Here is a 15,760-nt window from a genome sequence, read left to right as displayed (position 1 = left end):
AAGATCCCTCAAGCTGGGCAGCATGACCAAAATATATAAATATATATAAAACTTAGCAGAAATCACTATTGATAAATGTCCCAGCATATGCTATCCAGGTGACTTTGCAGATGTTATTCTCCCTCTGTTAAAGGTTTCCTGCCTCTTCAGTTGTGAAAAAAAAGAAAAGATAATACCATCTACTTCACAGGGTTATTGTGAAGATTAAACAGGATAATGCATAAGTATAAGGAATGTGCAATCTGGTATTCAGTGATTACATCTATTCATATTCCAAGTTTTTTTTTTTAAAGGCTAGTAACAATTATATGAGGTTTAAAAGTTTATTTTATAAACATGTCATAATTATATAAATGACAGAAGTGTCACAAATACTATATACAATAACGGGCTATTACAGAAAAATGATACAAAGATGTACATAAGTACTTATGAAGGTAATCATTAAGTCTTCCTAGTCTATGAAAATAAAAAGGAAAAACCATTATTTACGCTATCACAAAAGCCATACCTTTTAGGTAAAAAGAAACTCTACTGATAATAGTAATTTGAAAAATTTAGCACATCTACAACTATTGTTTAATTAAAACTTGATTTTCATTAACATTTATCATTTAAACACAGATAAGCTTGGATGGCAAAAAACATCTACTCAGGTACAAAATGAAAACTGCATGATGATCTTCCTGCTCTCAGTTAATGACTGCAGAACAGACCTGTTTAAGTGTTGTGGGGAAAAAAACCTGTCCAGAGGACCACAGAGGCCGAGGAGGGAATGCCTGGATCCCATTCACAAGCTCTGTGCAGGGAGCTAGGAGGCCCGGGCTCACAGGCCAGTCCAGGAAGTCCAACTAAACCATGTTTTCACTTGAGTTCATCCGTAAAAACAAGCTGACGATACCAACACTGCTCATCATACGCTGCTGCTGGGAAAAGCATGCACTAGGTGCCCACTTCATACCCACTGTGTACTAGGAACTGTGTTACGGGCTGAGATGAGGACAAGGCACGTTTCAGCACAGGCTCAGTGTGGGCAGGTGCTGAGGCAAGGCACGTACAAGCACTGGGCACTGCCGGACAGGTCACTCCCAACGGCTCTGTGAATGAGCACTCTTCAGGCAGTCAAGTTAAAAAAATTTTTTGAACAAGAAGTTTTCTTTTTGCCACGTTTTTGGAGTTCACGCAGTGATTTGAGCCTGTGGCGTGCATCAGAATGACCCGGGATGCCCAGCAGACATGCTCATGCCAGGCCCCACCCAGAGCTTTCAGACCCAGCATGCACCTGGCAGTTCTATAGTACACTCCCCAAGAATCCTTAAAAGGTTGATAAAACAACTTTCAAAGCAACTGTGAATGCAAATGTGGATACTTCCTATTACTAGTCAAAAAAAGTATAGCTAGTTTAACACAATGTGTGTATTTTTGTTATTATAAAATCCATCAAGTGTTACAAAGTCACTTAAGAGTTACCACTAAAAACTTCTGCCCAACACACAGTGGAGCAAAAAACCGGCACTCTGGCAGTGCCCACCTCCGTTTGCAGAGGCCTGTCATACTCTAACAGCAGTCTGCCAGTGCATGTCCATGTACTTGTTTTCTGAGGCAGAAAAGTGCTCAGGATTATGAAGGCTTGCTATTAAAATTTTTTTTAAATCTTTATTGAATTTATTACAATATTGCTTCTGTTTTTTTGCCCACAAGGCATGTGGGATCTTAGCTCCTGGACCAGGCCTCCTCTTCCTTGCATTGGAAAGCCAAGTCTTAACCACTGGACCGCCAGGAAGGTCCTGCTATTACTGGTAGTATCAACATTAACCAAGGTTTTAACCGGCAATTCGTTGACTACTACTACAAACAGAGCAAACCGATATGGCATGGCAAAAGGACTAGATCAGAGATCTGGCTTCACTTTCTGCACCCGGAGCACCAGAAAGGTCACTTATCTGGGCATCAGTTCTTTCACCTCAGTAAAATGAAATAACACTGCCTTGTTCACAGAACTGTGAGTATTAAAAGGAGAAAATCATAAGCCATCAGAGAAACATTGTTTAGTGTTCATTTCAAAATCTAGTACAGTTTTGTTTGCCCCCCCCCCAAAAAAAAACCCCACAAAAAACCTCAATGTATGTATTTTAAAGCTATAGCTAGAAGTGGTATACAACGTTGAAAACGGGGTGCCGGGAAGTACACAATTACAAAGCAGTACATGTTTACAAGGATTTATCATTAAAATACTGTGTTCCCTTAGGCATATCATTTGACCTTTCTGGTTCTCATCTTCCTCTTCCTTGAGAGATGAAAACAAGCAATATGGGTGTGTTAAAGCATTTCCTATCAAATAAAAATATTACAAGATTATGGAGAAAATACTCAAAGTTGAGGTCACACTGATAAAAGCTAAATGGCTACTGGTTAAAAAAAAAAAAAACAAATGGTTAAATCATCCATTTTCGAGTCAGAATTTATTAATAATAAACAAGAAAAGTTCAGGAAAAAAATCAATTAGCAGCGGATCTTAGGCCTATCAGAAGCACGGTCATCAAGCGGTCTGGCCTATGCAATTCAGGGCGTCTCAAATAAAACGGCAGTCCGCACCATGCAAAGCAAGTCAAATCATCACTAAGAGAAATATCTAGTGAATACCTACAACCCAAGATTCATAGGATCCAGAGAATCAACTATTTGTATACGTAAGCAACTCTACAAGGAGTTTCTTTGTATACACTTAAGCATTGTTGCACTTCATTGGTAGGACTGATTGATGCTGAAGCTGAAGCTCCAATCCTTTGGCCACCTGATGAGAACTGACTCACTGGGAAAGACCCCGATGATGGGAAAGACTGAAGGCAGGAGGAGAAGGGGACGTCAGAGGATGAGACGGTTGGATGGCATCACCGACTCGATGGACATGAGTGTGAGCAAGCTCCGGGAGTTGGTGATGTACAGGGAGGCCTGGCGTGCTGCAGTCCATGGGGTCGCCAAGAGTCGGACACTACTGAGCGACTGAACTGAACGGAAGCACTGTTGTTCAGTTTCAAATCGCGAGGAGACTCTGGACTTGGGGCATATATTCCAGAAAAGACAGTGACAGGCTTGGGAGGGCTTCAACACGTTACCTGATACTCCCAGAAGGTGGTGCATCCTCGGATCATCCGGACCGAGGGCACGAACAGGTCAACGCCCACCCGACAAACCACCCACTTCCGCCCTCCGGGCGCTCCGCCGCCATCACTTCTTCAGTCCACAAGCACAGAGGCTTCGGCTGGGCTCGGCGGAGGCCCGGGTGGGGGACGTTACGGCGAGAACACGGTCCCCACCCGGCCTCGAGGAGCTCGCGGGCGAGCCACCCCGAATAACGGGGAGGCCGGCGCTCCCGGCTTTTGACAACGACCAGCCAACCCCTCGCCCCGAGGACCTCGGCGTTTAAGCTCCGTGGTGGCCGTATGGCGGCGCGGCCGAGCCCGGACCGAGACCCCGGCGGAGACCGGAGGCGCCGCCCGGGCCGCGGCCACGGAGGGGCCTGCCGGAGCGGCGCGGACGGCGCGTTCCGGCGCGCGCGCGCGCCTCAGCCAATCGCGTGCTCGCCCGCCCCCCGCGGCCGCGGCGAGGCTGGCGCTGGGAAGAGGAAGAAGAACATTCGCCCTCCTCCTCCCAGCGCGCGGGCGGCGGCGGCGGCGGCGGCGGCACCGGGGTCACGAACTCTGACCTTTCACTGACAAAAACAATAACAAACCCCTCCTTCCCCGCGACCCCGGCGGCGCCTCCGGGCCCGCCCCCGCCGTCCAGCTCCCACCCCGGCGTCCCGTCTCTCGCCAGCTGCCCCGCGAGCCTAAGCGGCCCGGGGGCTCCCGCCAAACGCCGACGTCGGGAAGCCGGCCTCCCCCCCGCGCCCTGCCCTCCGCGCCGGGGGCCGACCCGCCGCAGACACGGGACCTGCTTCGAGGTCGCTTTGGCGCCAAATCCTGAGGTAAAAATTGAAGGGGGAAAAAAAAAAGGGCCGGGGCGGGCTCGGGCCGGCGGCGGAGGGGGCGGGCCTGGCGCGCGGACATGGAGGCGCCGCGGCTGCGGCGGCGGCTGAACCCGACCCTTTTACCTTTGCCACGGGGCGGTGGCGCCGGCCGCTTTGCATAGTGGGCCGGGCCGCTCCCCTCCCCTCCCCGCCCGCGGCCGGCGAGGCGAGCGGGCTCCCCCTGACCGGCCCGGCCGGCGCGAGGGTGGGGGCGGAGGGGGGACACCGCGGCCCCGCCTCACAGTTGGCCCTCCGCCAGCGCCGCCATTTTGTCCTCGGCGGCGACGGCTCCGGCTGGGCCGGGCTCCCCTCCTCCTCCTCCATCGCCTGCTCCTCCCAGAGCCCTCCTTCCCTCGCTCCCCAGCTCCTCTCCCCTCCGCTTCCCGTCCGCCGTTGGCGACCGCCGTGGCCCAACCGCCGTTTCTGTTTTTTTTCCCCCCCTGAAGGGGAGGGTTGGAGGAAAGGGAGGAAGGCGGGTGTGCGAGTGCGACCTTATGAGTGACAGCTGAGGGGGTCAATTGGCGCCCAGATAGGAGGGACGGGGCCTCGCGGCCCCGCCCCCTGGGCCTTTGCTGATTGGGCTCTGCTGGCAGGGGGTGGTCCCCGCGTGGCGCGGGAGCCCTTGGCGGGGTGGGAGCAGAGACCCGGGCGCGGCAAGGGGGCCTGGGGGCGGGGCCTGAGGCCTGGGGGCGGGGCGCGGCCGGGGGCGCGTGGGACGCGCGGGGACGCGGCGAGGGTCGGGGCGCGTCCTCCGCCTGGAGCGCGTCCGGAATGAGTGCTGCTGAACAATAGGAATAAAAGTGATGAAGCATCCTGAACCCAGGGCCGTCGGCTCGTGGGATAGGGCGTTGTGGAAGCGACACCTCTTAGGGCTCCTGCCCGTGTTGTCGGCGCGGCTGCGGGCGAATCCCCTTCCTGAGGCTCAATTTCATCGACCCTAAAATGGGAGGATGGGCGTTCTTACCAGGCCGGACCTCCCTTCTCAGTTCGTGTGAGGTGCTCAACTCAGAAAATGGAGTCCAGGCTACTTTGCAAACCTCGAGTCCTGCAGAAGTGTTGTTATGGTTGAAAATGGAGTGTGGAGCCACCTGGAGTGGAAAGCTTACGGGTATGGAGGGCTTCAGAGAACAGAGGGGAATCCGGAGTATTGTCTTTTCATTCGTTGGTTAAATATGTATTCGATCAGCCCAGGGTCCTGGAATACATTCAGAGAACCAGGTAGACCAGGCCCCTGCTCTTCTAGAATTGGGCGTGGGAGTGAAGTGTTGCAGGCCTGAGAAAACTGCCATTGAGTGGTCAGGGAAGGCCTCTGTGAGAAGGTGATTGAATAGAAGAAACCAAGGAAGGAGTAGCGTGAGAGAGGGAAAAGTGCAGAGCCCCAGGAGGGAGGGCGTTTGGTGTGCAGTGAGGCTGGCCGCTAGTTCATTGCTCCATCGGTTCCCCCCTCTACCTCCGAGCTGCAGTCTGTGAAATATGATAAAGGTAATGGAGAAGAGTCATCAGCGAGAGTCAAGGAAAATAAAGCCATGTAATGCATAGCTGTTGAATACATGACTTGGTGGGAAAGCATCAGAAAATCACTTTACTTCCACATTAAAATCCTTTGTCATCCCTTCAATTCCTCAGATACTTGCTGAGCCCCACTATTACCCAGGTGCTAGATGAGTTAGACATTGGTGGGTGGCAAGTATATGATTGTAATTCCAGACACCTGCGTTCTGTCCTCTCCCTCCTCAGTGTATCTCTACGTACATACTTACCCACAGATGTAGGCAGAAGCTAGGATTGGGGTTAACAGTGCCAGGATTTACGAGCCCTGTGACTTTGGCTAAGTTCTTTAACTGTTTTGAGCCTCAGTGTCTTCATCTGAACAGTGAATGGAACTTTCCTTCTAGAATTCAGGATTAAATGAGTTAAATGTAAATAAGGAGCTTAGAAAAGTGTGTAGTAAGTGCTCACAGTTGGAGTTATTGTCATGAAGAACTAGCTGTCTGGAAAAGACATTAGATGGTTAAGTGAGGCAAACAGTGAAATTTTTAGACAATGTGGTGTAGGGCAAAACACTGGACTAGAACTCTGGGGAACTAATTTTGGCTCTTATGCTTTCAGCTGGTCGCTTGGCATCCAGGCCAAAAGTGTATTTAGAAAGAGAAGTAGTGGGACTCATACTATTAACAAAACTGTGCAGTGCTTTACAATTTATAAAATTCTCTTACAGGCATCATGGTGCTCAAGCCCTACCAGGACATAATGCTAGAGGTCCTTTTCCTCCTCCCTATTTTCAAACATTTCTAAGACTTTTCATCATTTTCTTATGCCTGTATTCCAAGCTCATGCACGAAACACACCGGCCTGCTTTCAGCTTCCTTGAAGGGTTGGCTTACCTTTACCCCAGGCCCTTTCAGATGCTCTTCCCTCTTGCTTAAAACCCACATTTGCTGTTGCTCGCCGTGCCGGCCCCCTCACCCCCGACCCAAGTCCTGCAGATGTCAGCATAAGCCTCACTTCCTTAGGGAGTCCCACTCTGATCCCCCATACCAGTCTAGATCAACTCCTTTTTCTTTACACTGTGTTCTTTTCCTTTATAACATTTCTCTCTGCATAATTACATTCCGTAAATGTGATCGTTTGATGGATACCGTTACCATCAGTAAGATTCCCTTTACCTTATGTGAGCAGGAATAATTTTGCACATCATTGTATTTCCAGCACTTAGCATAGTGGCTCAGTGACTGCTTGTTGAGTGATTGAATTGTTGATACTTTTGATATCTCTGATAAGCTGCTGCTCATTACTGGTGTCTTTTTATGTGGATTTGTTTAGCGGTTAAGAAGCAGTGTCAGCAGTAAAATAAGTATCTGTTACAGTATTTGGGTGAGTTAGGAAGTGGTTTCTCAGAGTGTGGCATTGTCTGCAGACATGGTGTGCATGCATCAGTCGTGTCCAACTTTTTGCGACCCTGTGGACTGTAGCCCACCAAGCTCCTCTGTCTGTGGAATTTTCCAGGCAGGAATACTGGAGTGGGTTGTGGTTTTCTATTCCAGGGGTTCTTCCCTATCCAGGGATTGAACCCATGTCTCTTGTCTCCTGAATTGGCAGGCAGATTCTTTACCCCTGTGCCACCTGGGAAGTCCATAATATGTGTAAGGAACCTGAGGGGAATCCTTTTTTACCCACCTAATGTGTTTGTTTATGGTTTTTTATTTTTTTGAGATAAATAGATAATTGTATCATAAGTAAACTGCATGTAAGTTAGTGCGAATGGAACTCTGCTGCTGCTGCTAAGTCGCTTCAGTCGTGTCCGACTTTGTGCAACTCCATAGACAGCAGCCCACCAGGCTCCCTCGTCCTTGGGATTCTCCAGGCAAGAACACTGGAGTGGGTTGCCATTTCCTCCTCCAATGCATGAAAGTGAAAAGTGAAAGTGAAGTCGCTCAGTCGTGTCCGACTCTAGCGACCCCATGGACTGCAGTCTACCAGGCTCCTCCGTCCATGGGATTTTCCAGGCAAGAGTACTGGAGTGGGGTGCCATTGCCTTCTCCGAATGGAACTCTAGTAAACAGCGTATGTATTCTTGCCATTTACTTTAACTGGAGGATTAGAGCACAGTGTGATTTTTCTTGAAATAAAAAATGCTGGTCTTACTCTTATCACAGAGGATCAAAGGACAAAGAAGAAGACTTAGTGAGCTTGCAGAGAGTTGGCAATTCAGTCTTTGTAGCCATTAATTTAAAATAGTTACCTTTTCAAAGATGAATCATGCAATAGAGTTATTGAAAATCACCTTGTAATTGCTTTACCAACGTCACAAGCGCATTTGTCAGGTATATATCAAGCTTCTGCTTAAGAGTCTGGTAAGTGGAACATTTCTGTTGACTTATTTTATATAATACAGATATTGCAAATGTTACAATATTTTTAGAACAGTCACCCTTTTATTCACTTATTTTTGGATTTTTTTTTTCTGTCCTGTTTAAGAATTTTTTGGTATTATTTTTCAATCCAGCACTTTTGATTCCTTGAACTCCTTAGGGTAACCAAAGAACTCAAAGTTTAGTGGAAAAACTAAATATATCTCTGTGTGTGTGTGTGTATATATATATATGTATTATTAAATTATTTGTTGCTTTTGGCAGTTTTATTTACGGTGACCTTTAAGTTTTGTTGTCATAAACATGCCTTTCAGAAAGAGGAAAAACTTTGTGATAACCCCAGTTTATGAGGGCTTCTGGGAAGTTTTAGTGATTGTCTCCAAGAAGTCAAGTTACTCCTGTCTCTGGAACTTTAAGTGGGGAGATTCCCCGCTTGTAAGATGGGGAGGCGGGGAGCCAGCACTGAGACTGGGGTCGGGACAGGGGCCTCTTGCTCCCTGGGCGGCACAGGGAGCACGGCGGTTGTGCCTGTGGCTCCTGAAGCCGTGGCACTGAGTGCTGGCCCGCATGTCTTGCTCCCTGAATGTCTCTGCATTTCCAGGACTCTCTCGGAATTTTTACCCTTGAGTCCTCTTTCTTTTGTGCCGTGTGCTCCTTTAGTCCCAGAGCATCCGTGGAGCAGATGCTAGTCCCCCTTAAACAGAACTGCATGGGAAAAACCTGGGAAGGATCCGTGCTACAGCTCATCAAGGCTAGCCTCCCACCTGCTGCAGAAGTCCTCTGTCGGAGGTTAGTTTCCTCTTCTCACTTTGTTGCTCGTTATAGGGAACTTACTGTAGACTTTTATTCCTCCGGGTATGATTACCACCTTTAACCGAATCTGTCACGCATTGAGAAGATAGGCTCTTCCTTACCTGTTGGAGTTTCTTTTGCCTCAGCATACTCGGCCTGGGGGCTGAGGTTCTCTGTGTGACCCAACCCTGCCATTCTCTCCCCATAGCCCTTGTCAGGGACAGCTGCTTCCTGCTTTCCATCCTTTCTTCAGGTATCCTGAGTGCTTGAGTGTAAGCAGCAGGGACTCTGTACCCAAAGCCAAGTCTCCCTGGGAACACTCAGCTAGTAAGTCACAGTGATGGTGGGGGAGTGGATAGAGGACTTGAAAGCCCAGATTAGGTCATTGGCTTAGGACACTCTTAGGGGACAGAAAGAGCAGCTTTCTATCCCAGCATCTGGGGTCTGGGAGCAGAGGGGTGGGAGGGAATTAGGATGGGAAAGGAAGAGACTGGTTCAGATACTCAAGTATCTTTCTGATTACCCACGGGCTCCAAGGAGCCTGTAATCATGACAGCCAGCCTGAGGCAAAGTGTGCTTTTTAGGGACAATAAAAATTACCTGCTTCACTGTAATAAGAGGCCTTGAAGTCCATAGTAGGAGGGCTTCCCTCATGGCTGTCAGTGGTAAAAAACTCGTCTGCCAGGCCAAGAAATGTGGGTTCAGTCCCTGAAGGAGGAATTGGCAAGCCACTCCATTTATTCTTGCCTGGGAAATCCCATGGACAGAGAAGCCTGGCAGACTACAGTCCATGGGTTGCAGAAGAGTTGAACGTGACTGAGTGACTAAATGACAACAAAAGTCCATAAAAGGAGGTGAAACCTTTTATCCTAATATTATGGACAAATAATGCTGAAGATTCTAATTCCTTGAAGTGTTAGTGAAGTCAGTAGGGAGGAATTTCATGCCAACGATAGAAGAGGCTATCATTCTCTCCTGCTTGGATTAGCGGAACGTGTGAGACAAGGTGTTGAGGCTTGGAAAACGGAGTGAGTGGTATCCGAAGAGTGGGGAGAGAAGTGAGAGGCTGCTGGGCCGGAGAGCAGATCTGAGGCGGCATGGTTTTCCTGGGCGACACCTGACGTTTTTTGTCATGTTCTCCAGTAACCGCCTGCCTCTGTGTGCCAGGTAGGTCTCCACTGAGAAAGATAGCCGGCTGAGATTGGATGGCTCTTAGGAAGTTAATTCCATGAGGTTTCAGGATGTGTCTCCCCTGGTGGTGGTTATTATATAGTGTATCTGATTGTGTAGTATTTGTCGAACATTTTAGAAATGTCATTTGTAGTGCCCTCATTGCCTCTCATCCCCTGCTCCATCACTTTTGGAATAATGCATACTTCTACTAGGTTGATTAGGTGAATAAGCCTAGAATTATTGAAAAATCACCTTTTACCAAGGTTAAAAGCAGATGTCTCAAAGTGCATGTCAGCCTTTTGCTGAAAAGAATATGTTTATCAGTTCAGTCGCTCAGTCGTGTCTGACTCTTTGTAACCCCATGGACTGCAGCACACCAGGCCTCCCTGTCCATCACCAACTCCCAGAGCCCAGTCAAACTCATTCCATTGAGTCAGTGATGCCATGCAACCATCTCATCCTCTGTCATCCCCTTCTCCTCCCGCCCCCAATCTTTCCCAGCTTCAGGGTCTTTTCCAGTGAGTCAGCTCTTCACATCAGGTGGCTGAAGTATTGGAGTTTCAGCTTCAACATCAGTCCTTCCAGTGAATACTCAAGACTCATCTCCTTTAGGATGGACTGGTTTGATCTCCTTGCTGTCCAAGGGACTCTCAAGAGTCTTCTCCAACACCACAGTTCAAAAGCATCAATTTTCAGCATTCAGCTTTCTTTAGGGTCCAACTCTTATATCCATACACGACTACTGGAAAAACCATAGCTTTGACTAGATGGACCTTGGTCAGCAAAGTAATGTCTCTGCTTTTGAATGTGCTGTCTAGGTTGGTCATAACTTTTCTTCCAAGGAGTAAGCGTCTTTTAATTTCACGGCTGCAGTCACCATCTGCAGTGATTTTGGAGCCCCCCAAAACAGTCTGACACTGTTTCCACTGTTTGCCCATCTATTTGCCGTGAGGTGATGGGACCAGATGCCGTGATCTTCGTTTTCTGAATGTTGAGCTTGAAGCCAACATTTTCACTCTCCTCTTTGACTTTCATCAAGAGGCTCTTTAGTTCCTCTTTGCTTTCTGCTGTAAGGGTGGTGTCATCTGCATATCTGAGGTTATTGATATTTCTCCCGGCAATCTTGATTCCAGCTTGTGCTTCATCCCGCCCAGCGTTTCTCATGATGTGCTCTGCATATAAGTTAAATAAGCAGGGTGACAATATACAGCCTTGACGTACCCCCTTTCCTGACTTGGAACCAGTCTGTTGTTCTGTGTCCAGTTCTAATGGTTGCTTCTTGACCTGCATACAGATGTCTCAGGAGGCAGGTCAGGTGGTCTGGTATTCCCATCTCTTTCAGAATTTTCCACAGTTTGTTGTGATCCACACAGTCAAAGGCTTTACAGTACAGATTTTTTAAAACTTAACTTTTTTAAGAATGTATTATTTTTGGCTGCACTGAGTCTTTGTTCCTGTGCGTGGGCTTTCTCTAATCCCAGCGAGGTGAGGCCACTCTCTGGGTGTGTGGCCTTGTCCTCCCAACGGCTTCTCTGGCTAGGGAGCTCGGGCTCCAGGCGCACAGGCTTCAGCAGTCGCAGCTACCAGGCCCTGGAGTGCCGGCTCAGTAGTTGGGGCACTTGGCTCAGTTGCCGCGCAGCATGTGGGGTCTTCCCGTGCTCAGGATCAAACCCATGTCCGCTGCACTGGCAGACAGATTCTCAACAGTGGCCGTCAGGGAAGTTCTAAATGTATAACATGTCTCTTTTCTGAAGAGATAAAAGATAGTTTTTTAAAGTAGGAAAATTTTCAAGTGAAGAAAAGATAGCATTGCATCAGAAGGCACATATGGATCTTCCTTGATTTATGATGGGGTTATTCATAAGTTGAAAATATACATAAAAGTGCGCTGCTCCTAAGTCGCTTCAGTCGTGTCCGACTCTGTGTGACCCCATAGACGGCAGCCCACCAGGCTCCTCTGTCCATGGGATTTTCCAGGCAAGAACACTGGAGTGGGGTGCCATTAAAAATGCGCGTGATACACCTAACCTACCAAAGACCGAAGCTTACCTTGTTTACCTTAAATATGCTCAGAACACTGACATTAGCCTGCAGTTGGGCAAAATCATGTAATGGAAGTCTATTTTATAATTATTGAATATGTCCAGTAATTCATTGACTACTATATTGAAAGTGAGAAACAGAATAATTTTAGCAGTTTAATTGTTTAACTGTAACAGTAATGATGGTAACAGTAGATCATGTGACTGACTGGGAGGTAGCCAGATGCCACTGCCCGGCATCATGAGAGGATCATAAATGTATACTGCTAGCCTGGGAAGAGTTCAGAATTCACAAACAGAAGTGCAGTTTCTACTGAATGCATATCCCTTTCACACCATAGTAAAGTTGGAAAATCATAAGTTATACCACCTTAAGCTCTGGGCAGGAATGCTCAGAGGAACGCCAGTCATTAGCACTCCAAACTAGAAATAATCTAAATGCTCATCGGCTGTAGAATGGATAAGTAAGTAGTGCCACAGTCATGTGCTGGAACACTGCACAGGAGTGAAAATGCACTCGCTGCTCATGGTTATCACAACTGTGAGCAGAGAAGCCAGAGCCAGGAAAACTATACTAACATACAGCTGAGAAACAAGCAGAAGGAATCCCTGAGCGTGGAAGGCAGGGCAGCAGGGGAGAGGCGGCCCTGAGGGGCGTCGGGGGGCTTCCAGGTGCCGGTGGCGCTCTGAGGGGGTGCGGTTTGTGTGTGTGTGTTCACTGAGTGAAAATGCATGGAGCTGCTTCATTATGATTTGTGTGCAGTTTTGTATCTGCATGTTAGGCTTCAGTAGAAAAATTTTTACGTTAAAGATTGTAAAATTATCCTTGTTATTTTTAATCAGTATGATTATTAAGTTGGTAAAATTTATAAGGCGAAAGTGTGTTCAAGTTCCAAAGGAACTGTCGTGTTCCTGTCTGGGTGGAGCTAGGTCAGAAATTTCTGTAATACTGAAACATCAATCACATGTTTAGGAATCAGTGTTAGCGTTAGTTGCTCAGTCATGCCCGACTCTTTGCGACCCATGGACTGCAGCCCAGCAGGCTCCTCTGTCCATGAGGTTTTCCAGGCAAGGATACTGGAGTGGGTTGCCATTTCCTTCTCCTGGGGATCTTCCCAACCCAGGGATCGAACCTGGGTCTCCTGCACTGCAGGCAGATTCTTTACTGACTGAGCTACAAGGGAAGCCCTGTTTCAGAATTAGTGGTTTTATACGTAAGTTACTAAAGATCCAGCATGCTGATGTAAGCCGTTTGTTCCTTTGGATGACTAGCTGGTCTCCTGTCACTCTTTATAATTCTCTTCTGTTGACTTTGTCTTTCAGGAAACTATTTTGAAGGGCAGTCTGGTGCAGAAGGAAGGCTGTGGTTTTAGAGTCAGAGAAGCCTGAGTTAGAACCCCAGGTACATTTTTTCCAACTAGGTGGCTTGGAACAAGTTGAGTAAACTGAGGCTCCTTTTTTTCCCCCCCTGTCTGCATTGGTGGAGCTAATAATGTTGCACCTACTCAGAAGGAATGGATTTAAGGATTAAATGCTGCCTACTGTGACTTCACTTTCACTTTCATGCATTGGAGAAGGAAGTGGCACCCCACTCCAGCATTCTTGCCTGGAGAATCCCAGGGACGGGGGAGCCTGGTGGGCTGCCGTCTGTGGGGTCACACAGAGTCGGACACGACTGAAGCAACTTAGTAGCAGCAGCAGTGATATCAGGCACGTTGTAGGTGCTCCGAAAAGCTGTCGTGCTTTCCTCCCGTCTCTCGCTGGGCCACACTCATAGAAACAGGGAGCGTGCGTTTCGTCCTTGCCGTTGGGCCCTTGGTAAACTGAGGAGAGCCCCCGCAGTGAGCAGTGGCGTCTCAGGACAGGTCTCCACATGGAGACCCGCAGCGTTGCTCTGGTCGCTGGGACTCCACAGAGATGAGAGCCGCTCCTCTTCCCCGCTAGTCTCTGCTCACCCACCTCCCCAGCTCCCACGCACCTCCACTGTCCTTTCCTGGACCCCAGACTTGTTACAGGGAAGAAGCAAGTTTCCTGTGGGCACAGGAAATCACCTGGCCCCAAAGCTAAGTCATCTTTGAGTCTCTCTCTGACGACAGGCTGTGTACCTCAGCTTGGCCCGATGGTGTTCTCGTAGCATCTTCCGTGCCGATGCGCACTCACCGAATCTGTCACCTGATCTGTTTCTTGCCTTCAGGTCGATCTGTGGTTTCAAGTCTTGAGCTGTGTATTTCTCATTTTTTAAGTTCTCAGGTGTTTTATATTAATATTTTCGTTTTTATTTTCTCAGTACAAAGAGACTTCTGACAGTCATAGCATAATAATACTTACACTGAATACCTTGTTGCCTGTCTAGAAGTCCTGTTGTTGTTGAGTCAGTCAGTCGTGTCCGACTCTTGCGACCCCATGGACTGTAGCCCATCAGGCTCCTCTGCCCCTGGGATTTCCCAGGCAAGAAGTTCTATACGCGGTAGTATTTTGCGAATAGTTGTTGGTGTTGGTTTATTTTCAAATGTTTTTGAGATTTATCCTAATTCAGCCCTTTCATTTCTCAGATGTGCAGTTTAATAGAGTGAATTATAAATATTGTATGAGCACATAATACATATACATATGTAGTTAAATTTCATGTGGCTCTTATGTCAAAATAAGGGGCTTATCCCTGATTATAATATGCGTTTGGATACAGTTTGTCGCTGCTTTCTCTCGGCTTTGGGATTGGTGCTGGCAGTAGCGCCATGCACCGCACGCCTGCTGTGTGCCTGGCACAGTGCCAGGCCCTTTATATATGTGTTAAGACCTCTTCTTCATGATAATCTCATGCGGTCCAGTATCAGAGAGACCAGCTTAGAAGCCTGCCAGGGCCTCTGAACCCAGTATATTTGTTTAGATGAGGAAATATCAAGGCAGTAAATCTTTAATGTTATGTAATTTGGGGCCACATACTGTATAAATAAGGATGATGTGAATCGGTTCTTTGTGAAGGGGAAGGCAGGCTGACCCATTCCTGTGAGTGAAGACAGAGTTTCCTTGTCCCACGACGTGTTTATTGTCATTTGAGACATCGGCCTCTCAGCCTGCTCCTGGGGAGAGCACGGCCGGGCTGTTCTCCAGCTCCCTGGGGTTCGGGTGTTCCCAGGCTGAGCCCCGCTCTCGCTGCAGTGGGCTCTGCAGCCCCCCGCTGAAAGCACAGACACCCTGGTTGCAAAGTTTGGTCAGCTGGATGCTTTCTGTAAATCTGGAAGAGTTGGTTAAAGTCACTGCTGTGTCCTCATTGTTGTTGTTAAGAGTGATACCGATCTACTTGTATTTGAAGGAATTTGTGTTCTAAAACCTCCTGCCACAGAAGGCCAAGCAATGGTAATTTTACTTCTGCCCTTCTGTGGTCTCTATGATGGTCTTATGTGCTGCGCCCTGTTGCCGTTTGTGTGCTGAAAAGACGTGCTAATTCAGGTTAAGACTGTATCCCTAGTCTTTGTTGCCACCACTTTCTAACTGGCCTTCCGTAGACCGTTTTCTGTCACCTCCTCACTGTCCCCCGAAGGATTTTTTTTTTTCTGGAAGAGCCAGATATGACCACTTTGTTTCTCTGCCACACCGCTGGCAGCTCTTGTTGTCTTCAGGGTCTGCCCCTCTCCTTGGCCGCTCCAGCCGTCTCCCCCAGGTTGCCTGCTGGCCCTCGACCCTGCTGTCCTCCTCTGGTCTGCCGGTCTGTCTGAGCTCTGCTTAGAACTCTCTCCCACCCGCCCTGTGTTGGTTTGCTCCATTCCACTTCCCTTCAAGACCAGTCCACAGGCTTCTCTCCTGTGAAACTGTCATCTCTTCTTCCTTTGAACTGTAGCATTTACCTTGCTCAGCTCTTACTGGTTTCCTTC

General features: G+C 48.2%; 1 protein-coding gene across 5 annotated transcripts in view; it reads left to right on the top strand.

The window, feature by feature from the left end:
• Positions 1-3,879: 3,879 nt before the first annotated feature.
• The window catches only part of NR2C2 (nuclear receptor subfamily 2 group C member 2), a 113,623-nt gene continuing 101,742 nt past the window's right edge, over positions 3,880-15,760 (top strand). For 2 of the 5 annotated variants that reach the window (XM_061397219.1, XM_061397218.1), the window contains exon 1: positions 4,734-5,117. The gene's annotated coding sequence lies outside the window, so the exon portion shown is untranslated. Of the gene's footprint in view, positions 3,968-4,733; positions 5,118-15,760 lie in introns of those variants that run through there. The other 3 variants (XM_061397217.1, XM_061397224.1, XM_061397221.1) reach the window with 3 other exon arrangements.

Source organism: Bos javanicus, chromosome 22 (assembly GCF_032452875.1).
Source record: "Bos javanicus breed banteng chromosome 22, ARS-OSU_banteng_1.0, whole genome shotgun sequence".
Lineage (NCBI taxonomy): Eukaryota > Metazoa > Chordata > Mammalia > Artiodactyla > Bovidae > Bos > Bos javanicus.
This window is presented reverse-complemented; position numbering and strand designations above follow the sequence as displayed.